Raw genomic sequence first — 22,093 nt, 5'->3', positions numbered from 1 at the left:
AAGAGTTGGAAGTAGATGTGGAATTGAGTGTATAGATACAGCTCAAAAGTAATGTGATGTCTGCTAGGCCTAACAATTTTCATAATTGAAGATCTTAATAGATAATTTGGTGTGTCTGTGAAAGCCATGTACTTACCTCTGTTAAGAAACTAGAGTTGTGGAGTGAATCATTCTTCTTTGTGCCTTCTTTATTTTATTTTCTAAGGTCAATAAGATAATTCCTTAAAGTTAATTGCCTATAAGATACTTGCTTTCCTTAAAGTATCAACTCAGTCATTGTTATGGTGTGAGGGTTATTTCTGAAGATAAGTAAGAAATAACAGAAAAGAAACCTTCATAGAAGAGTCCTAGGAAGACTAAAAGAACATTCCGCAGAAGTTTCCATAAATATTTACAACTCCCTGAATAGGGGTAAAAGTACTTCAACCTTAACATTTCACTGTGTTACAACCATATGGATACTCAATTTATACCAAGGAAGCTAGAACAGCTTAATTTAAGTTACTCATATGTGTGGTATTAGGAAAAAAAAAATGCCAAACCAAGAATGCAGTAGATAATACATCAATTAATGATGTTATTTGAGGATCATAAAATAATCTCAGCTTTTACCAAAATGTTTCGTCTCCAAGTAGTCATTGCCTAAAATTTTCACCACTGGACACCCAAATGGATAAATGTCTTACCTAATTCTACTTATTCACACTGGTGCTGTCTAGTGGAACAACGCCATGGGGGAATGTTCTTTAACAAAATCAGTCTAGCAAAACGCTGAGCAAAGATTTCAGAAAAACAGATGATTTTCAAATTTATTTTGTCCTAAAAACATAGCAAACACTAGGCAAAAATTAGTTATCGTATTTTTAAGCCCCCTCCCCCCAAAATCCAAGAGCTAAGTGAAATCATATCAAAGTTCAAGTTGTGGATTAAGATGAATGTAATATCTTGAATGGATAAATAAGGTAGCAGGACTTGGAGTAGGAGCTGTGGCATTGTTCAAAAGACTTTTTATAAATTCTGTTTTGCTGGCATGTGGCTGAAGATCAGAGAAGGATTGCTGTGCCCCTTCATAAAGATATCACCTGCAGTTCAGCAACTGCACAAGACATCACATGCCTGCCGACAAGTGATAGCAAGGTATGACGAAATGTGGAGAATTAGGGAGAGAATGGACAATAGAGGAGAAAAGGGGAGAAAGGAAATGAGAGAAACTCCCACTGGAAATAATCAGTAAGCCCTACTGAGTAGTTGGCCTCTAAAGCTATGTTCTGATCTAATGCTTCTAAGTGGTTTCTAGAGCTTTGCTAATAAGTGTCCTCAGTGGGCCAGCAGAATCAGCATCACAAGGGAGACTGTTAGAGGGACAGGCTAATCTAAAACCATGCCTTCCACCTACAGAACCAGCTTCTGCCTTTGAACCAAGTCCCAGGTAATTCATATGCATATTAATGTTAGAAAAGCATTGCTATTTGGTAGGTAGATAAAAACACTCAAAAGATGTACTGATAAGTGAAATCAAGACTCTAATGAAATCATGGTTCGTCTACATAAATGTAATTGTGTTATTTTAATCTGAAACAAGGTAATGATGATATCTTGTTTTGATGAATTTCATTTTAAAAATTAGTCTCTGTTCACAGGTTGTATGTGGTCTACATAGCTTGTTTCCTGTGATTGGAAGAAACAAAAAATACACTGCCTTTTATCATCAAAAGCATTAGACGTTGGGAGATTTAAGACAGCAGGTCAGCCTACTTCTCCCACTTGTTCACATGATGCCAAAACAGCCACATGAAAAATGACAAACTGAAATAGTGGGGTTTTTACTTTGTTCCACATTAATCACATGCATATTTGGGAAATCCTCTATGTCTGAGTGTTAGTTTTTACTTACTTGTAGGAAATGCAAACATAACACCCAAGAGAGGATAATAAACCGAGACAAACCAAAAGCCTTTCAGTCACTTAAAGGTAAACATCTAAAGTTCATAAGAGGTTTGTCTTTTACAGAGTTCAAAAAAGAAAGAAAAAAAAGTAAGAAGCAACCTCTTCAGCATGTTTGGCCCAACTCCCTAAGATCTGACCACACATCCCAATGTGTGCTCATTATAAATTCAGAACAGTTGAGAAACTTCCTACTCAGATATCATTTTCATCTGACCCCCATTTTCCCACCCAAGTCTCAGACCACCCATGACAAACAAACAAAATTACAACCAAGAGCTAATTTTATAACAAAAACAGTTTGTATGTAAATGTGTGAAAAGCAGACATTTCTATGTATCCTTTCTTTTAGAATACAAGTTTGAGGCCAAGTGAGAAGTCTTAACATAATCCAATAAGTCAGTACTTGCATGTCTGAGCTACAGAACTCTTAATATTTTCCCTGTCATTATAGCTCTAAGTGTTGGGACTGCAAAGATATGGTGCTGTTTCAATGTTTTGTTGTTTCTACAAATCATGTAATTTCCCATATCTCAGTTTCTCTCTATGTACTAAAGGGGATAACAACACTTCACCACATGCCTCATTGAGTTATTATAGATATCAAATATAACATTGGACCTTAAAGAGCTTTGAGATATGAGATGTGTCATGTACTGTGTAAATATAAAAGACAGTTACTGGTAAGTGTGTTTCTTAAAGACATTTTAGGATTTATAATATGGTATGTATTCTAGGCTTATTTAATAATACACAATTTAGAAGGTCCAGTTCTGCCATCAATGACATTCATTCTTTAATAGATTTTCCTTCAGAAAGTTGAAAGTAGAAATTGACCTTTTTAATAGGAAGAATATCTCTGTGTGACAAAAACATAGATATACTTTTTTTTTAACTTTATCGACTGGACTTGAATAATTATAAAAGCATATATATACAAATTTGAAAGAATTAGCAAAACATAAACCACAAAATTAATTTATTGGTGTTCTTTTTATTTTATTTTCATCACCACTGCATTTGGGCATTTTATTCAATTTCATTTTCTCAACCAATCCTTTATAGCTGAATATACTGAATGGCTGTTTTACACTGTATTTAGAATTTTTTTAGCTCAAGTTTTGAACAATAAGCACAAAAATTTCAGAGAATTAGACTCATATTCAGGCGGGGAGAGACACATAACAGACAAGTACATTTGAAAAATCAGGTATTTTCTGATAATAATAAGTTCAATGGGTAAAACCCAAAACCAGACAATAAATTAGATAGGATAATAAGTGGGTGTCATCCTAGAAGAAACATTTCTCTGAACAGCGACATGTGAAGAGAAACACAGATGATGGGAAGGAGCCCGCAGGTGAAGATCTAGGACAAGGGTATGCTAGGCAATGGGCACAGCTAATCAAACAGCTTGAGGAAAGTCTGAGACAAGGCAAGTGTGATTGTAGTGCAGTGAAAGAGGGGTGGATACAAGATGAGATTGGGGTGTTCAGTAGGGACCACAATTGGATGTTGGGTCTTACAGGTCATAGTAATGGAGGCTATTTTAAGTGTAGTGGGAAACAATTGCAGAAGTCTAAGCAAGAAAGTGACATAATATATTTTATATTTTAAAAGCTAGCTGCTCTGTGGAGAACATCCTGTGGTGTGAGTACATGTGTAGAGGCAGACGGACCAGATACAAGATGATTAGAATAATGCACGTGAGAGATAATAGTGGTTTGGATGTGCATGGCAGCAGAAGGCATGGTGAGAGGTAATTGCGTTTACAGTCTATTTCCAAGATAAGCCCTACAATATTCACTTATCAGTGGGCATGTAAAGGAGAAAGAGGGAAATCAAGAATGGTAGCTAGGTTTTAGACTCAGCAGTTTTTTGGATGGACGTATTATTAGCTGAGTTAGAGAAAACTGGAGAATGAGCAGCATGTGAAAAAAAGAGGAGGATCCAAGAAAATTAGAAAGCATGTGACTTGCTCAACTTCATAATTTTGATTAGTTCTTTTATGTTTAGGAAACCCTTGCTTTTGCAGAGCCCCAGAAGGGGAAAGAGATGTGTGATAATACTTAAGATTTCCTAAAACTCTACCGGAGTTTCGAGACAGGTTTTAGGCCAGGGGAAAGGGAACCAAGTCTTCTGAGTGTGTGAGTGGGTTTTGAATCTTGTCTAAGAGGAAAGGTACTGAATCCACTCTGTCTTTATAATTTAGTCCTAGAATGATAGCTTCCCCTGGGAATTCTCCAAATCACTAAACAAATGTGGTACTTTGCTGATCGCATCAATTTTACTTAAAGATTTCAAAGGCTTCGGAGGCCAAGTTTAAGAGACTTAATTCTATGTAACATATAATACCATTTATAAATTATGAAATAGAATTAAACATTTCCATGCATTTTTCTAGATAAAACATGAGATTACAAAAGCAGGCACCCCTAAGCGCCTTTTAGATTTTGCCTTATGGACAATGGAGGTCACTCAAGGGTTTTAAGCAGGGGAGTGAAAGAGTCAGTTTCCCTTTGGAAGACCCATTTGGCTGCAGGTTTGAGAGAGGATTGTTGCAGTAGCGAAGGTGGTGGAGTAGGAGTAAGCAAGACTGGAGACAAAGGAGACCCCTAACCTGACCTATCGTGCATACTAAAGCATATACACCAGGAATGGGATGGAGTGAAATGGACAGATTCAAGAGATCTATGGGCATGATGATTAGCTGGATATGAAAGTCTAATAAAGGAAAGGAAGATTTAACTATTGGATCCAAGTTGTCTGTCTTTGGTCCCTGGTGTACTATTCAGTGAGACAGGCAACAATGAAAGATGCATAGATTAGAGGAAGAGATGATGACTTTAGTGTTGTATGTATTGGGTTGAGTATCTGTGAGACATCCAATGGGAAAGGTACGGTGGAATCTACACACAGCTGGTGCTCAGGAGAAAGGCCAGGGTTTCAAAGAGAAATTATCTCTATTGAGTTGCCGCTGAACTCAAAAAAGGTGACTTAGAATCTGTTGAGTGAGAAGAGAATAGGGTCTGAGGAGGTATCTGAAAAATACAAATATATTAGAAACAAGAAGAGAAGAACCAGTTTTTATAAAAGAGAATGAGAAGAGTAAAAAAGAGAAAGAAAACCAGGAATAAACGAGTCCAAAAGGAAAGAACACTCCAAGAAAGAGAAAGCGATCAAATGCCTAAATATTTTAAAGAACACAAGTATTAAAAGGACTGAAAATTTTTCATGAGATTAAGCAACACAAAGGTATTTGGTGGTCTTGCTAAAAATTAATTAATTAATTAAAAAAAGATGGCAAGCCAGATTGTAGTAGGTAGAGAAATGAGAGAAAAGAAAGTGGAAATAGTGAATGTCACTAAATTATTTAAGAGGTTTGCCCAGGAAGGACAGAATACAGGAAAGGAGGCCTAGTATCAAAGACAGGAATTTTTAAAAATTGAAGAAACTTGAGCTTCTTAAAATGCTGATAAAAATACTTTGTAGGCAAGGAGCTGCTGACAATTTGAGAAAGGTAGAAACATTTAAGAAAAAATTTTGGAGAAATTATCACCTATGAACTCTGTAATTGATTTGCTTTGGGCAGATTGAAAAACTTTTCCATTTTAATGAGAAGGAATGAGAAAAGGATGAATCTACATTTTGGCAAGTTTGTTGAGAATGGGAAGGCAATGCAATCTGGGGAGAACAATAGAGTAGAGAGAGAAAGAAAGGATTGGATAACATTGTGAAAAATGAGAAAAAGCTAAGTGGGCAGTTTTATACACCATTGAGTAAAGAGTCAAATTTGGAGACTATGAGCTTATAGTAACATCTCTTATAGACAGATTAAATTTTTATCTAGCAGCTCTTGGAAGCCCAGAATAGCCTAGAGATTATCAGTTGTATGAATCCAAAATTGGGTTTTGCCTGGTGGGACTGATGGGACATCAGAAGGAAAACAGGGCAAGAAAGTTACATGTCTTAACCAGATGCTATATGACATCCTGAAATATAGGCTATGATAGGGCAGGAAGTATGAAAGGAAAGAGAATGGACCCTGGAAGAGGATGATAGATAAGGAGACAATGGAGGAGCCAAAGAATTGGAAATATCAAAAAGGTTGAAAAAGAGGTATGGTAATAGAAGTGGAAGGGTTGGAAATGGTAGATAGAGAGTAGGTGACTTGACTTTACAATATTAACAGTAAACTTTTCCAATGTACATTTTGGGTGCAAGTGATTGTGGTGGGAGGGCAGGTGGCCATGTCATCAGAATTGTCATCAGTGAAGTGAGATATTAGAGTGTTGAGTTGATTGCCCTTATGAGCATTGAACTAAACCGGGGTGATGGCAGAACAAGGGATGAAGGGGAAATCTGAGACCCAGGTGCCTGGTGTCCAGTGAATGAGAAGGACTGAAGAAAAAGTTGGTAGGTGACAACAAGGAGAAGTTACATAAATGTGTGCAAATCCTGTGACCATTAGTCTGGTCAGTGTTAAGTGTCCTATACGATTAATTTAGACCAATATTGGGGAGAATCTGTGATCTCACAGTAATTTCCCTACTTGTCCTCCAGTGTTTGGTTCATTTATTTGGATGCTATTTGAAAATATTCTTTTTAACATGCTGGCATTATCTACCAGATTTTTTGTGATCTGTTGGCTACCATTGAATAGGTCACTGCAAGATAGAGAAAAAAAATCAGCAAAAATTAATCTCATCTCTCTTATTATAGGCATTATGAGGGATTAAAAATACAATTCAGCCCTTGAAATATTTACAGTCTACTAGGGAAATTTAATGAAAATAGGGTAACGTAATACTATCACATGGATGTTGTATGAGAAGGCAGAACTAAAAAAATTCTGGATAGCATGGGGTGATGACAATTTAAGGGAAATTAAATACCACTCAATGAAGGAGAAATATTCAAAAAAGGAGAAGACTAAAAATTATCTTCTAATTCTGCTTTGGACCTGCTTAACCGATCCCAGCTACAGCATAATCTAAAAGATAGCAGTGTGTAATTTAGATTGGATAGGTGGTGAGGATGCAATCATATTTCCTTCAGAAAGTACCTCCAGTCTACAAATAGACCACACAGGGGTAGGAGGAGTGAGTGGGAGTTCCCTTTAATTTGTATGATTTAGGCTGTAGGAAGGACACATTCAAGAAACTCCATGAGGGCTCTTGATACTTCCCAGCAGAAATGGAATTTTTTTTTAAAGATTTTATTTATTTATTTGACAGAGGGAGAGACAGCCAGCGAGAGAGGGAACACAAGCAGAGGGAGTGGGAGAGGAAAAAGCAGGCTCCCAGCGGAGGAGCCTGATGTGGGGCTTGATCCCAGAATGCCGGGATCACGCCCTGAGCCGAAGGCAGATGCTTAACGACTAACCCACCCAGGTGCCCCCAGAAATGGAATTTTTGATGCCATTTTGGAAAGGATCCATGACTTGTCTGATCCTATTATTCCATGGGTTTCAAACTCTGAACCAGTTGTAGGGTTCCTTAAGCCCCAGACTAATGTTCTGGGAAAAGTGCATTCCTTCAACAAATATGGAAGCTTCTATCGTTGCGAGATTCTGTGCAAGGGCTCTTGCGGAGCGCAAAGAACAATATGGCTCCTTGCTACTCTGATGCCTATTTACAGTCACATGTGGGTCACTTTTAATGGTATGGTCTGGGTCTGAACCAAACACACTTACATGACTGAAGTGGGTATTGTCCATTTATGCTGAAATAATCAAATATATTATACCAGAAAAAAAATTTATAAAAAAACCTTATTCAGCATCATAATGAGAATGTCTATGGTGTGTAAAATGGATGAGAGCTGGTTTGAATCAAGTACCATCAACTACCAACTCCATGACCCTGGGTAGTATAAGCCCCATTTTCTCATCTATAAAACAGGGATAACAGAATAACTAATTTATTAGTAGTTGTAAAGATTAAACCAAAGGATGTGAAGTGCTGTGCACATTAGCTGGCGTACATAATAAGAAGGTACCTATAACAATTACCATTATTATTTTAGAAGGCAAATTATCTAGTTGAAAACATGGACATGCAATCAGTCATATGTGGGTTAAAACCATGGTAGTAAAGTACCCAATTTTGCCAACAGGAAACGAAAGTAATAAAATGGACTCTATGGGTTGTTGCAACGATGAAATTAATCAAGACTGACTACGTTTTAGCAGGTACACAACAAGAAAGAGCAAACTACTACTTACTTAGAAATCCCGTCACTTATTTTGCATATGTCTGTGGATCAATATAAATGGAGTTATTATTTGTCAGAGTAGATGATCTCTAAGATAACTTGTACCTCTAAATCATTACAAATTCACCAGAGATTTTTAGGAATCAGGTGAATGAAATCATCCTGAAATAGCTGAAATGTAACTTCTCGCTGCCAGTTTTATGAAATTTTTGCATTAACATAAGAGGTAAATTAAAAAAATGACTTTGGAGGGGCGCCTGGGTGGCACAGCGGTTAAGCGTCTGCCTTCGGCTCAGGGCGTGATCCCAGCTTTGTGGGATCGAGCCCCACATCAGGCTCTTCCGATGAGCCTGCTTCTTCCTCTCCCCACTCCCCCTGCTTGTGTTCCCTCTCTCGCTGGCTGTCTCTATCTCTGTCGAATGAATAAATAAAATCTTTAAAAAAAATGACTTTGGAAAAATTATACTTCCTCTTCATCCCTGCTTAGCTGAAGCCCTTTCTTTGATTTCCTTGACATTGTTGCCTTTTAATGTTTTCCAGAGTTATTTTTCCCCCTGCTTTCTCCAAAACGTAATAGCTACTAAAAAAAAGTTAATTCTATTTCTGTGTCACGATTGAATAATTTAGCCTGCTAGTTTAGAACTGCAATAAAGCTTCTTGATCAAAATAAAATCTGTGAATTCATCACTGAAAAAAAAAAAAAAACCCGTTTTTGTGCTTCAAAACATGATTGAGTTCCACAAAGGAATGAGATGATAATTTACTTTCTGTCACCTCCAAAGTTAACTGGGAAAACACACAAATAAACAAACACGTTCTTCTGACAGGCAAACAGGCAAATCACAGACAACACTGCAGGGCTGGGGGATCAAAAGGAAAAAAAGTCTTGAAAAAGCTGAGCTTCCAATCTCCTCCCACTGGTCTCTGTGAAGGATGACTTCAGTCCCTTGCTTAACTAATTCTGTCACTGTAAAATCCTACAGTCATTCTTCCACACATAAAGGACAAATAAGCTGAAGAGGAGGATCTAGATGCTTTCAGTTTTAACTATTCACCAATGGTGGAAAAGGCAGAGTGCTTAAGCTATGTCTTGGTGGCCAATAGGACGGCTGTGTGTCTCCCACATGACTCGCTGCCCCTGGCTTTCACATGGGCTGTAATTTAGTTCAATTCAGAACTGCAGACAGTACAGCTTTCACAGAAGCAAGGGATGCCTGAGCACAAGTGGCTGAGTTCCGAGTGACTTTGTGAAGCACTTTCCTACCTCCCTCCTTCAGGAAAACGGGGATTCTGCACCTGCATCAGGGACAGTCTGGCAAAAGCCTCTGCTGTGCCTCCGGGGACAAGGAACTAGCACAAATAACCATTTTGAAATTGTAAGTATACATTTCTTTCCGTCAAGTGTACTGATTAAAATAGTTGTATGTCATAAGCATCAAAGATTTGAAGATTTTTAGGGCACTCTTTTATATGTGTACAGAAAGGTATTCGGCAGGCAGGAAGATGTTTCGGGGACAATTGTTGCATGCTTTATTATGTTAAAGATAAAGAATTAAAACTAAAAGTCAGGCATTCCAAAGAGTAGCTGCAGGAGGGCTGCACCCCGGAACATTGCTCCTGTGTGCTGCTTTGTTCATAGGGAAAAATGAAGGCACATACATATGTACTTAGTTCACTTCTTTTCATTCTTTATGTCTCATCAGATCTGATCTGTCCCCGAGAAAAATAAAAGACAAACTTTGCTGACTCCACTGACAAGGGTACCATAGACTTTCCAGACATCTGACAGTTATTATAATTAGCTATGAAAGACTGCTAAGACTCTTGGGGGCAAATAGCTCTTAAATTCTGAACAATGGCTTCAAGCCAGAGCTTTCTTTTTATTTATTTTTTAGCCACCACTTTTCATTTCATAATAATGATAGAGACTGAGCTGGTTTCAGTGTTTTCGTCTACAAAATGCGAAATAAAGTCCCGGCAGAAGTGAAAGGTGACTGGGTAAAGTGGTCAGTGTAAAGATAGAAGGAAAAGACAGCTTTCTGTATCAGGATCCAGCCTTCCATGTATAAAGATTTTTTTTTTTTTGAAATTCCTAATAGGGTGGAGTGAGGATGTGGGGGTGGGGAGGAAGCATGCGGAAGCTTCTTTATAGAATGCTTGAAGAATAAAAGAATTTGGGATTTCTTCTTACTAGAAGGCAAAAGATACACTTAGCATCTAACTTACATGCTTGCTAAGGTTTTTTGTTGGAGTTTCAAACAGAAGCAACATACAAACCAGTTTTTTTTTTTAATTTATAAAATAATTGGAAACAAATGGGGGAAGAATGATCCTGTATTATTGCTTTCTTTTTACATTCAGCTAGGGTAATCTAGCAATGCATTATGCCTTTACTTCTAGAATCATCCAGATTCTTAAAAAGTTATAAGCTAAGTCTCATAAGAAATTAAAAGGCAGATCAAATCAATGTGATTGTGACTGATGAAGATTTTGAACAAAGCCCTCCAACAAGAAGAGAGTTTGTAAGAAAACATTGCCCTCCTTATTTTTAAAAGAGAGTATCAACTCCATCAATTATTGAAAGGAATTATTCAAAGGCTCCAGACATAACTAATTATGGCTTAAAGAGATCTGCCAGAGCAGAGCTTGTGTTCTAATTATAAAAGTCCAAGACGGTAGGATTCATTTTTTAAAGAGGACTTGGACACAAATTTTCGCATAATCTTTTTAAAATACACCATTTTTTTTTCTTTGTCTGCTCTCATGTTATCTACACCTCCCCCACCGCCGCCCACTGTGTGCTGAGACACCTGAAGGCTAGACATAATGATCAACAGAGCTCCAGCCTGTCTGGACTCCAGCCAGGTTTTTTTCCCCCCTCTACAATCAAGGACCTTGCACGCAATGCATGCCGAGCCTATTCCACTGCTATGTGCAGATCCGGGATGGAAGTCTTACACATACTGCGGAAAGATTAAAGACAACAATATCCCCTTTCTTTTACCCCAGACAGCCTCATTTTTTAACCCTTTCATTACCTTTAAAACCAAGACGTCTTATCCGTTCAAATGCAGGTCTCAAGGGACCCTGCAACTCCTGCATCATATTATACTGATACACATGCCTCATTGGGTATAGAAATCTCATCTCTCGACAGACCCATCAAGGGGATATTTTAGGATTAACAGTGTGCTAACTAAACAAAACACAATTTACTCATGTGGGAAATGCATTTTTGAAAGAACTTAAGCTGTATGAAATCTGGAAAAAGTCAAAGGTCTGTGGCAAGATTCTTGCAAACCTTGCAGAAGGTTATAGCATTTCTGATGATGCTGTTCTTTAACCGCCTCTCTCTCTCTCACACACACACACACACACACACACACTCAAGAGACACATTCAGCCAGGCAATTATATCATTATATCACAGAGAAACCCTGGTTTGCTGGTGATGTCATCACATATAAAATTTCGCCTTTGTGGGCAACATTTTCAATCACCTAATCGCCAGTGTCTGTTGGGTGTGTGCCCATAGGAAGTTCACATGTTTGTGGGGTTAACCAACACCCACAGGAAAGGACTATTTTATTTGTAGCTATCTCTTTCTTGAAGATGTGTTTATGGGGCAGTAAGGGCATGTTTATCAAGGTATCTGTAGTCAGGCAGAGTTTTCTGGTTCTGGGAAGCCTTAGTAACATGCTGGTTGAACATTTTAGAGGTGGCTGAATTTCAATGCTATGAATAGGATGTAGAAATGGTAAACGTTTTGCAATCACTTGGAAAAAATGCTACAATACTGTCAGGTGTTATGACTTGGTGATTCTTATTTGCTATTTAAATTTTTGCTAACATTAAATCATTTTACTCAACTTATTGGTTAAAGAAAGAATATATACAAATGATTTAAAAGTAATGTTCATTTCATGTGTTCTGGGTTAGAGAATAATTGGGTTAAAATTTTGTGGGCTGGTGCAGTGTTTGTATCTATTTTCAAGTTTATTTTATGGGTCTTACACTAAACAGTTATCCACCAAACAAGTTGTCCCGATTTTTAATAATGTGTGTATTTAAGTGTAGTATTTTATTTTACTTAATTCAAATAGAACAAAGTTTAGTAATTTTATGAAAATATGTTGCCATATCTGAGACATAAATATAGAACAACCGTGCATACATAATGTCTCTTAATTACTAAGTTTCGATATGTAATTTAAGTTAATCTTCATTAATGTAGAACGGTGAGTATACTTACCAGTTCCTATATACCAAGTATTTGATACGTTATTTTTTTGAATTTTGAATTTTGGAATATGCTCTGAATACTTCTTGCATACTTAGAAAAGGATTAATTTTTGAAAGGATTTGCAAGACATATGTATATGAGCAGCACGATTTACACAACATATAAATTAATGAGATTAATTTTGCTGAGGTATTGTGTGATTGTTTTAAAACAAGAGAAAAAGTGTTTTGTTCTTTTTTGCTTTCATGTTACTTTTGTTGAGAAAAGTATATAGCTCAAAGAACAGACACATTTTGTACTTAGAAAAAACAAGCTACACAAGTTAGGTGACATTCTGTGGGGGTAAGACTCCAGTGCGAACTAATAAATAACTTTTTTGAGAAATTTTTGGGCTTGACTCCGTAATTTTTACATAAATAGTTCTTCCAGCATATAGTGGAGTTCATGCCTGAGGATGAATTATATAATTGTTTTGTCAAACAAAAAAAAATGAACAAGTAGTTGGATTTAAATTTCACCTACTCTCTAAAAACAAAACATGACATTGCCCACTGGGATACAGGTTACTAAAAAGGCATCTTTCAAAGAAAGGAAGATAATGGACTTGATTGAAATAGTTGAACTACGTAACGCCAATTCAAGAACAAATGGTTTTTCAGAGCATAAAGGAGAAAGAACAATTTACTATAGTACAGTTTATTCTTCTTACACAATAGTAATGATTTATTTGAAATGGCAGAACAAACATAGTAAATATACAAAAACAACCAGTGATATCTTATGTCAGAGATATGTCAAGATTCTTGTTTCATATATTAGAATATCCTTTATTCAATTATTTATCTAAACACTTCAGTGAAAACCTACTCTCTTGCTTAGCATATATGTTGATATTATAATCATGTGTTCTTTCATATGTGGATAGATAGGGTATATATAAAATATATTTGAATGTAGTTTTATTACCAAAAATAATTGTTGGTATTTTATTATAACCAGAGTTTTCTTTTTTTTTCAATGATCTTGAGTTAGAATATTAACATATTTTAATACAATGAAAATTAGATGGGGAGGTCAACATAGCTATATCTATTCTAGCAGAAGGACATACTCAGATAATGGCTAAATTAATGTATTGATGATGTAATTATTGCAAATGCATCATATCAAAACATATTTCAATCATATCAAAAGATATGACTCTAATGTGGCAAACAGTATAAAATGTTATTTTTTAGAAAAACTTTGTTTCTTAACATTATGAAGATGATTTCTACAAGTAGACTCACACTATAATTTCTCTTTATGAAAGGACAGATTGGGTTTTTTAAAAAACTTGCCTTTAGGCTTGAGACCTGAAATTATTTTGAGTAGATGCCCGAGCACTGCACAGAGAATGAACAGGAACCTCAAGTCACAATGGGAAAGGAAGGAAAATTGGTTTGGTCGCCTCATGCCTCAGATTTTATTCTTTCAAGCCTACATGCAGACAGCACTCAAAACTAATTTGAGTGAAAACTATCCAAGTTATTTTCACAATTTTCAAAAGACCCACGGTCCTGTTGATATCCCATTAAGGAGTAGTGTTCTAAGAGTGATTGAATGTTCCACTGCCTGAAACTCAGTCAAGCTCAGTGAGGCGCTGGGGTCAAATGGGCTCATGAATCACAGATAGGAAACGAACTGTGTACTGCATATTTGGAGGTTGAAAAAGAAACATTTGGGATATTTTACCGTAAACAGATTTTGGGTCGATTTTTGGCACATCTTTTTAAACATCAAGCCTGCAGTTCAGCTGAAATAACTTTTTATATGTATAGCTAAGACCAGATGGCCACGTGCTCCTTTCTTATTTAGATGAGACTTTTCCTTTCAATAACATCTTTCTTCCTGACCTGCTTAAAAATTCCAGCGAATGAAATCAGCACAGGATTTTCAATTCTAATTGACCATGTGCAGAGGAAGGGCCAGGGGAGAAATCAGTGGAGGCATTGTAAGGCTCACTGCCTCAGTTTTGTCTTTGTGTTTTTCCCTTACCAGCCAATCTAAACTAATTGAAAACATTTAATTTTTATTAAAATTAATATAGCTGCGAGATTAATCCTCAAGGCAAATTATGTGAGTTGGCTGTTTCTGCCATTTCATCATATGTAATCCCAAAAAAGTTATCATGCACCTCCATAGTCTCTCAACTAGCTGGTAAGCAAGTGATTGGTTTAAAAAAGCATTAAAATGTTGGCATAATGATTGAGTTAAGAAAGAATGATGATACTAAATTTATTTTGAACAAATCATCATTACTGGAACATACATATACTTTTAAATTTATGTTAAAATATCCACCATATAAAATTCTTGGTCCATTATGTGTGTAAAAAAAAGAAAAAAGATCTGGAGATTTCATTTGGACTTGGATTACAAAAAGATAGCAAGCATTGAAGATGATCTATACAGTCAGTGGCTCACTGAGCAAATCATATATTCTGTGAAAGTGGGCATGTGAATTTTCAGGTTTTGTTTCTTCTGGACAAGTTCTTGACTCAAATATTTTCTTCACAGTTTATTTATTACTTCAAAGAGTCAAAATGTTCTCTTTTTAAAATTTTAATTTTCGGATGGTAAAAGTGTTAGATGAAAACAAGCTATCCTTCCGACCCTGACATTATTTTGACTAATAAAGATAGAAACATGTACCAAAAGTGCATATTTTTAAAATATATAATAGAGATTAGAAAAACTCTGAATTAAACATCAGTGTCATTGAAAAAAATTGGCCTCACGGTAACACTGTCTCTGATTTGGAATTCTTTGCTCATTCTTCTGCAGGTAGCCTTTTACCTCAAGCAAATCTACTAGTTGTCAAAAGTGGGATGCCTCGTCAAGAGCCACACTAGTGCAATTGTTTGAAAAATGCATCTGATGACTGATCAGATCAATTAGGATTTCTTTGCATCAAAATTTCACAAAAATTGAAATGTAGTTGCCTATGGGATTCACACCTATGAAGACATGTTCTAAGCCATCGACATATAAAGTCAGTTCTTTATGAACCTTGTAAAAAGTATTACCAAAATATTTAAACTCTCATTATATCATGAAGTACATGCATTAATTACGATGTCTTATTTTTGATAATTTTTCTCCTGATTCATGAATTTAAAAAATCCATTAGAAAAAAATATATATGGTAATGATTTAGCCCATTTTTGTTCTATTACTCTAAATGCATAAAATACATTTAGAAACTTGAGACATTTAAATATAAACAGAAAAGCATAATACAAAGTCTAAAAATTATACAGATTTTTAGCTAAGTTTTACTTTTAAAACAACAAATTCTAATTGACACTGAATCTTGCCATTTATGTAGGAGATAATGGATAACGAGATCTTGGGAAAAATAATTAAAATTATATTGGTGCTGTAAATTCAGATGGCTGAAGCTAAGATGTTCAAAACAGAGAGGTATAAACAAGGAATGCATATCTGAGTTATTCCCACTTTCTCTTCTTCCATGTTGTTCTGAAAAATAGACGGGTCTTGATTCTGTGGGATCACAGATAATCAAAAATACTAAATGAATTTTAGTATTTTTATTTATATGGGATCATGGTTGAGATTTGCTAGTCTGTTTTCCTGTATATCCTAATTCTTTAGATGAACAGCACAGGAGAAATTGTGATCATTTTTGGGAGCCTTGCAGCTGTGTAAAATGTCTGCCCCTCACTGTATCCCCTTTCCTATTCTGTAAGACTGTGATCATCAGTCAGAGACAGAGATCCTCGAGAAACCCAGGCCCCCTTCAACTCTCCGGGGACACCATTTGTATCTGTTTTCACGTTCCTTCTAAAGAATCTTCCCCCAGACTAGAGCACACATCTGAACATTTGAGGCTTCTCACCCAGTTTCTATGTTCTCAGCCACTCCTGCTTAGGTAAGACTTTGCCTCACCCTTAATTATGCAGCTATGGTTTACACTCAGAGCTGAATTTTTTTTTTAATTTTATATCTTTAAACTGTGAAGGAAGTGGGGCAAACAGGGTATATGTGACATCAAAAGAATAAATGTAGGGACAGATGCAGGTGTCTTTGGCATTCTGAAAATCTGCAGTGTTGTAAATAGAATAACAGGATTACACCAAACGTGATTGGACAGCTCTCACTTCCAGCACTTGGACTATACCCACTTTGGAGTGCAAGTTTTCTCTCAAGTAATGCACTTAAGGTGGACTCTTCATTCCTACAATTCATTCTTGGTTTGGTATATTTCCTGCAGGGAAAATTGCTGTTTTAACTTAAAAGGCCTAACCTCTCCCTCAGCAAATGTGGAATAGAACAAAGGTATGAAAAGAGATTATGTCCATAAGAGTATGAGAGTGGGAACTGTACCAGGGAATCCAGAATGAGGCAAATATGTCAAAAAGTTGATTCTAGTTGATTATATTTTTATCATCCATATGGATTATCTAGAAATCCGTATGGAAATGTAACCTCTGTGTGATGGGAAACCAGAACTAAACCAAAATCCCATGTAAGGTTTTAAGTATTATGTTTATTGCTCAGAAGCATTCATGAAAGAGACATATTTCACTGATCTGTGGAGTCTCTGATCACCTTGTTGCTATTAGCCATCTCTGGGATATCCGTCGACGTTTAAGGGGAGAAAATGAAACACTCTGGCCACTGCTATGGTTGTAAGCACTTCACAGAGTGCCCCCCAAGCCCCGAAAGGACGTAAAGATTTAAGGTGACAACAGTGACCAGGAAGAAATTCATTCTTTGGTTAGTCTGAGGACAGAAAAGGGTTAATTTTTCAAATCTCTGTGAAGGGGGGGAACCCTGGAAGATAAAAACCAAACCAAAGCCTAAGCTGCTAGTGATTTGGTTGTATTTATGGATTATACTACATCTTGAAAAGAAGAAAATCAGAGCTGTAAGATGACGCTGCAGGGGTCGTCTGGACTTTTCACTGAGTCTAAAGTCTGTTTAGTCAATGCTTATTAAGGCCTGGATTTGACCTTTGCTCTCCTCACTCCTCCCTGTTCCAGGTGCAGCATTTTTGCAAGTGCTTTACCATTATTGGACACTATGTACAAGCTTCAAATTGTGAATGAACAGAGTGTGTATAGCATAAAAAGCAAACCAGTAGTTATGATGCCCGCATTAAAAAAAAAGAGAGAGAAAGGTTAAGAAGATCTGTAAACTTACATCCACTTTCTCTTATAATTAATACACAGCGACTATAGGTGTTCTTCAAGATATAACTAAGGTAATCCCATTGCAGCTTATATTTAAACCAACTTGGTATGTTTGCTGTTATGATGAATTTTTGTAAGATATTTAAGGTAGTGATTTTTGTCTAAACAAATTATCCTTGAAGTTAATGGAGAAATCATCTATAATGATTTTGTTTAAATTTTTACATATACACTCTTAGTAATACCTGAAGCTCCTATGTTCTAGGTTTTGTTTTTGTTTTCTAGAGGATTAATTTTACTTCTAAAAATTGCATTCACTAAGAGAAGAAAACACAAAATGCCCCGGTATCTGATCCTGGAATATAGTCACACTTGTTTACTTCAACAATTCTATAAAGTATATTTCTGTATTTACATAGTGTCTGATAACTCTAAGAGAAAATCCATTTATACAGATGCATTAATTGATATTTTGAGTAAAATAGCCATGTTTATGCCTCTGAAATGTTAGATAACATGCAGGAAGCATATAAAATGACTCAAAATTAATTATATAAACATAAAAGGGGATAATAAAGCTATTAGGTATAGAATACATTAAAAGCTTTAAAATTTTTTCTTTCTGCTGAAAGTTTTGTTTAATTGACAGTTCTCTAAATTATATAAATTTACTTATTTTAAATATATGGTTTTGAACTTTGAGGAAAAGGAAATCTCTAACTTATGAGGAAAACAAACGTTTTAAAATTTCACAAAAGAAGTCAGATATAAACTTGTCTTTGTAAGTTAGAATACGAAAGGTAGGAAAAAATCATTTTTAATTTAGAAATATTTCAAACTATACAAAAGGTATAAGCAGTGTAAATGTATTTTCATGTTTCTACCCCCAAGATCAACAATTTTTAATATTTTTCTTCATTTACTCCAAGCCATTAAAGAAACAAACTATATCCAGTTGAAAACCCCAATCTCCTTTCTATTTCCTGCTGTCCCTTTGCCTTTAGGAGTAAACTACATTTTACTTGCTAGATCATCTTTCATGTCTTCATTTTTAATCCCCTAGTTATGTACCACAAAGAATAAAAAATGAACAAAATATCAAATATGAAGTTCTTACATTCGCTGCTTCTTAATTTACCTTAAAATGATTGAAAATTTTTCAGGTGAACATATTTGTTGGAAACTGTATTTATTCATTTCTAGTTAAAAAACCGTAATGATGATTTAATATAAAGATTTAAGTAAAAAGATTTCTTTGCCCTACCTCCACTAACTCCCTTGGTTGCAGAAATTGAGAAAAGGTCTCCTGTCTCCTTTTATTCAAATTCTTTAGAATTGAGCCTTTTACGCTTTACTGTTTTCTTGTTACATAAGGGATTGGTAATATGATTACAGCTTTATACTTTGACATGATCTCTATTGCCCTCCTTTTATTGTTTTGATAAAGGAGCAGTTATTATAGGTAGCTTCATGGACATTAGTTTTCAGATATTTACACTCATAGTATCTCATACGGATGCTTATTTTAAAATATTCTGAGGAGCCACGGAGTTATGTTTGGTTTGATTTGATAAGAAGATGTCAGCAATGTCATAGTTAAAGAAACGAGCATTGACTTTAGGATTGTGTTTTGCTTCTTCATGTGGAGTCAGATTTCCCTTTAAAGAGGAGCCAGTGCATTTCTGAAAAAAGGTATTGAAACCAAGATCCTTATTTGAGCACAGTATTGCTACGGATTTGCATAAGCTATGTGGTAATTCATTGCCATATAGACCTCTTAATGCTACGTACCCCTCTGTGAGGACATCAGAGTGGAAATCTGCATCATAACCTTTACTGTTATGGGTTACCTTTAACATAATCTTCAGAGAGAAAATTTTAGAATTACCTGAAGGCGAGTTTAAATTTATTTTTTCCCTATAAAGCCCTAACAAATTATTTGGGTAGCAATCTATCAAGAGATACCTAAAGCCAATTTAAAACTTAAGTCAAGATCTTAATGCCTCAGAAAAGATGTAACTAAAATACCTAGGTCAGATACTTGCCCTCGCTCTCCAACAAAATTGCATTTTCAACTTTCATTTATAAACTACATGTTATTTCAAGACTGGACAGTAGTAACCACTGGTAAATATTTACTCCAGGCACTATGTAGGCTGACATAGTTTAAAGATGATAATAGATGAGTATGCAAGACTCCATCTTTTTTTCAGGTTCAAACCAGAATATGTTGTAGCCCTCAATAAATGTGACCCCTGATCTTTTAGGCTAGGTGAAAATAATAATAATAATGATAATAATACAAAAAATCATTTTTATGATTTTGACTGTACCATTTCTTAAAAGAAGAAATTGCTATACAACATATTTAAAATTTTTCTCTTCTGTAATTTTTGTATACCAAGTCATTTATTCAAAGATATCACTTTGTTACTATAAAACGAATTTGAGAGTATGGAAAACTGGTCTTTAAAGGCTCTCCTCTTATACATGGCCAAAAGAACTGCAAAACGTATTTACCAAATATTTATGGAAATTTTTTATTTCTTTTTTTTCTCAGCCACCTATCATCTTCCTTAGATAATTATCTTCAGATAATCTCATAGTCAGTGTCATTCATTGGGGTTTTTTTTTTTAATTCTCATTTCTCCAAACTCTGGTCAATTCATTACCATCTCTCAGTATTTTTATGTCTGTTTCTCATTACAGTCACACAGCAAATAAGAAGAACACTGGGGTAAGGAATAAGAAAATATGTTACTAAGTAACTGGGTGGCTCTTTTGAGACCTCAATTTCCCTGTCTGTAGTTTAGGGAATTAGAGCTACTGGATCTTCAAGGTCCCGGGACATACCTCTGCATGATTAGCTGAAATTGAGACTATTAACAGATTAATGAATTCTGTGCTTTCAAAATAATCTCAATATGTTCCACATGTGCCAAGTGGTCCAGCCTATTGGAAATCTAGTCATAATTATACTTTTTCAAAAATGATTCCTTTTAAATGTCTAATTTTCACTTGTTAAATCCCTTTGTCTATAAATTTTGATTCCTATATGTGCCTTCTGAAGGATATTCTTCATCTGAATCTGCTGATTTCCTGCATAAAATATCATATGTAAAGCCATGTAGTTTAAGGAGAAGTTAAATAATTCAGACAATGCATTTTACTGATGAACCAAGTCAGGCCAGGAAACAACATGGTCACTTCTTCTTAAAGATTGTGTGTGTGTATGTGTGTGGGGGATAGTCTTTGGAAACTCCATAATAATCTGGAACCACTGGGTTGTGCAACTGAAGAAGGGATTCACTAGATCTTAACTGTTATTATTGCAATCATATGGTATGACTGTGGGGGTTTCCCAGATGCTGATCTGGACATTAATACTAAGAGTTACAAAATAGACATCTTCAAGGTATTACCACGGTTGTATTTCAAGTTAGCACTACCCCTATTTTTATTATTAGGAAGTTGATCATCGAAATACTGTTGAGGAATTCTGACAACGTTTTTACCCTGAATTTTAGCAATGCAAATTTACTCAGATTTTTTGTTTATGAACAACTTAGGAAAGTTATAAATTCTCTTGCTAATTCAGGCTATGCTTAAGGTTTAAACTAGTTTATAACTGTGATATATGTAGATACAACTTCCACAGGGAATAAATGCAAGGAATTGAATTTTCAGTTTCAGATGTCAGAAGCAGGGCTTATACTAAAAGTCCAAAAATCAGGAGTGCAGCATGAGTGATGGGAATCCATGGAGGAAAATACCATGTCAAGTGAGTTAAATAATAAATGTAAAATGAATTATAAAAATACACTTGAAATATAAAGAGTTATAACTATACTGAGATTTTTTTTCTACTAAAGTAGATATAAGAGATTTAACTTATCCTTTCAGGAAATTGTGATCAACAATTTAACAACTATTCAGATTATGTCATAAATCAGACAATTAGAAACTGATTTCTTATATCTGTTTGTCCACCAAAATTATCTCTGCCTCTCAAATGTGGTAGAAACACAGAATAGATCCAAATTAAGTTGCCTTTGCAGATATTCACAGCATACAAAAATCAAGTGTTATAAAATTATCTATAATATGAAACTGTGGAAATGTTTATGATTTTTTTTATCCCTCTTTTTTAAAAAAGTCATTTTATTCAAATAATCATATAAGCCTAATCTTTAGAAAGGGAGAATGGAGAAAAATAAAAGTATCACATTAAGTCTAGAAAGTAGTTCTTTAACTGAAAATGTGAATTATTTAATGAAAATCATGTAGACTTTCAGAAATATTTACCTATATCAGATTTGATTTTGTCATTCTGTAAAGCTGTGATTCATTATACCATATGCACACAGAAACACACAATACATTATTAATGGTCACATTTGAACTTGGTAGGGAAAACTTTAATTCCATAATTGCTGTCAATACTAAGTTGAATTTATGCATCTGAATTTTCATTATAACTTATTTTTTGAAA

At 35.3% G+C, this 22,093-nt stretch overlaps 1 long non-coding RNA gene across 5 annotated transcripts in view; it reads left to right on the top strand.

Moving 5' to 3' along the window:
* The first annotated feature begins 9,296 nt into the window (after positions 1-9,296).
* Positions 9,297-22,093, top strand: part of LOC105235527 — a 58,940-nt gene continuing 46,143 nt past the window's right edge. For 2 of the 5 annotated variants that reach the window (XR_004627325.1, XR_004627324.1), the window contains exon 1: positions 9,297-9,536. This is a non-coding gene — a long non-coding RNA (uncharacterized LOC105235527). The remainder of the gene's footprint in view (positions 9,537-22,093) is intronic. The other 3 variants (XR_004627327.1, XR_004627326.1, XR_853867.3) reach the window with 2 other exon arrangements.

Source organism: Ailuropoda melanoleuca, chromosome 8, assembly GCF_002007445.2.
Source record: "Ailuropoda melanoleuca isolate Jingjing chromosome 8, ASM200744v2, whole genome shotgun sequence".
Taxonomy (NCBI): domain Eukaryota; kingdom Metazoa; phylum Chordata; class Mammalia; order Carnivora; family Ursidae; genus Ailuropoda; species Ailuropoda melanoleuca.
Note: the sequence above shows the minus strand (reverse complement) of the source record. Positions and strands in the feature narration are given on the sequence as shown.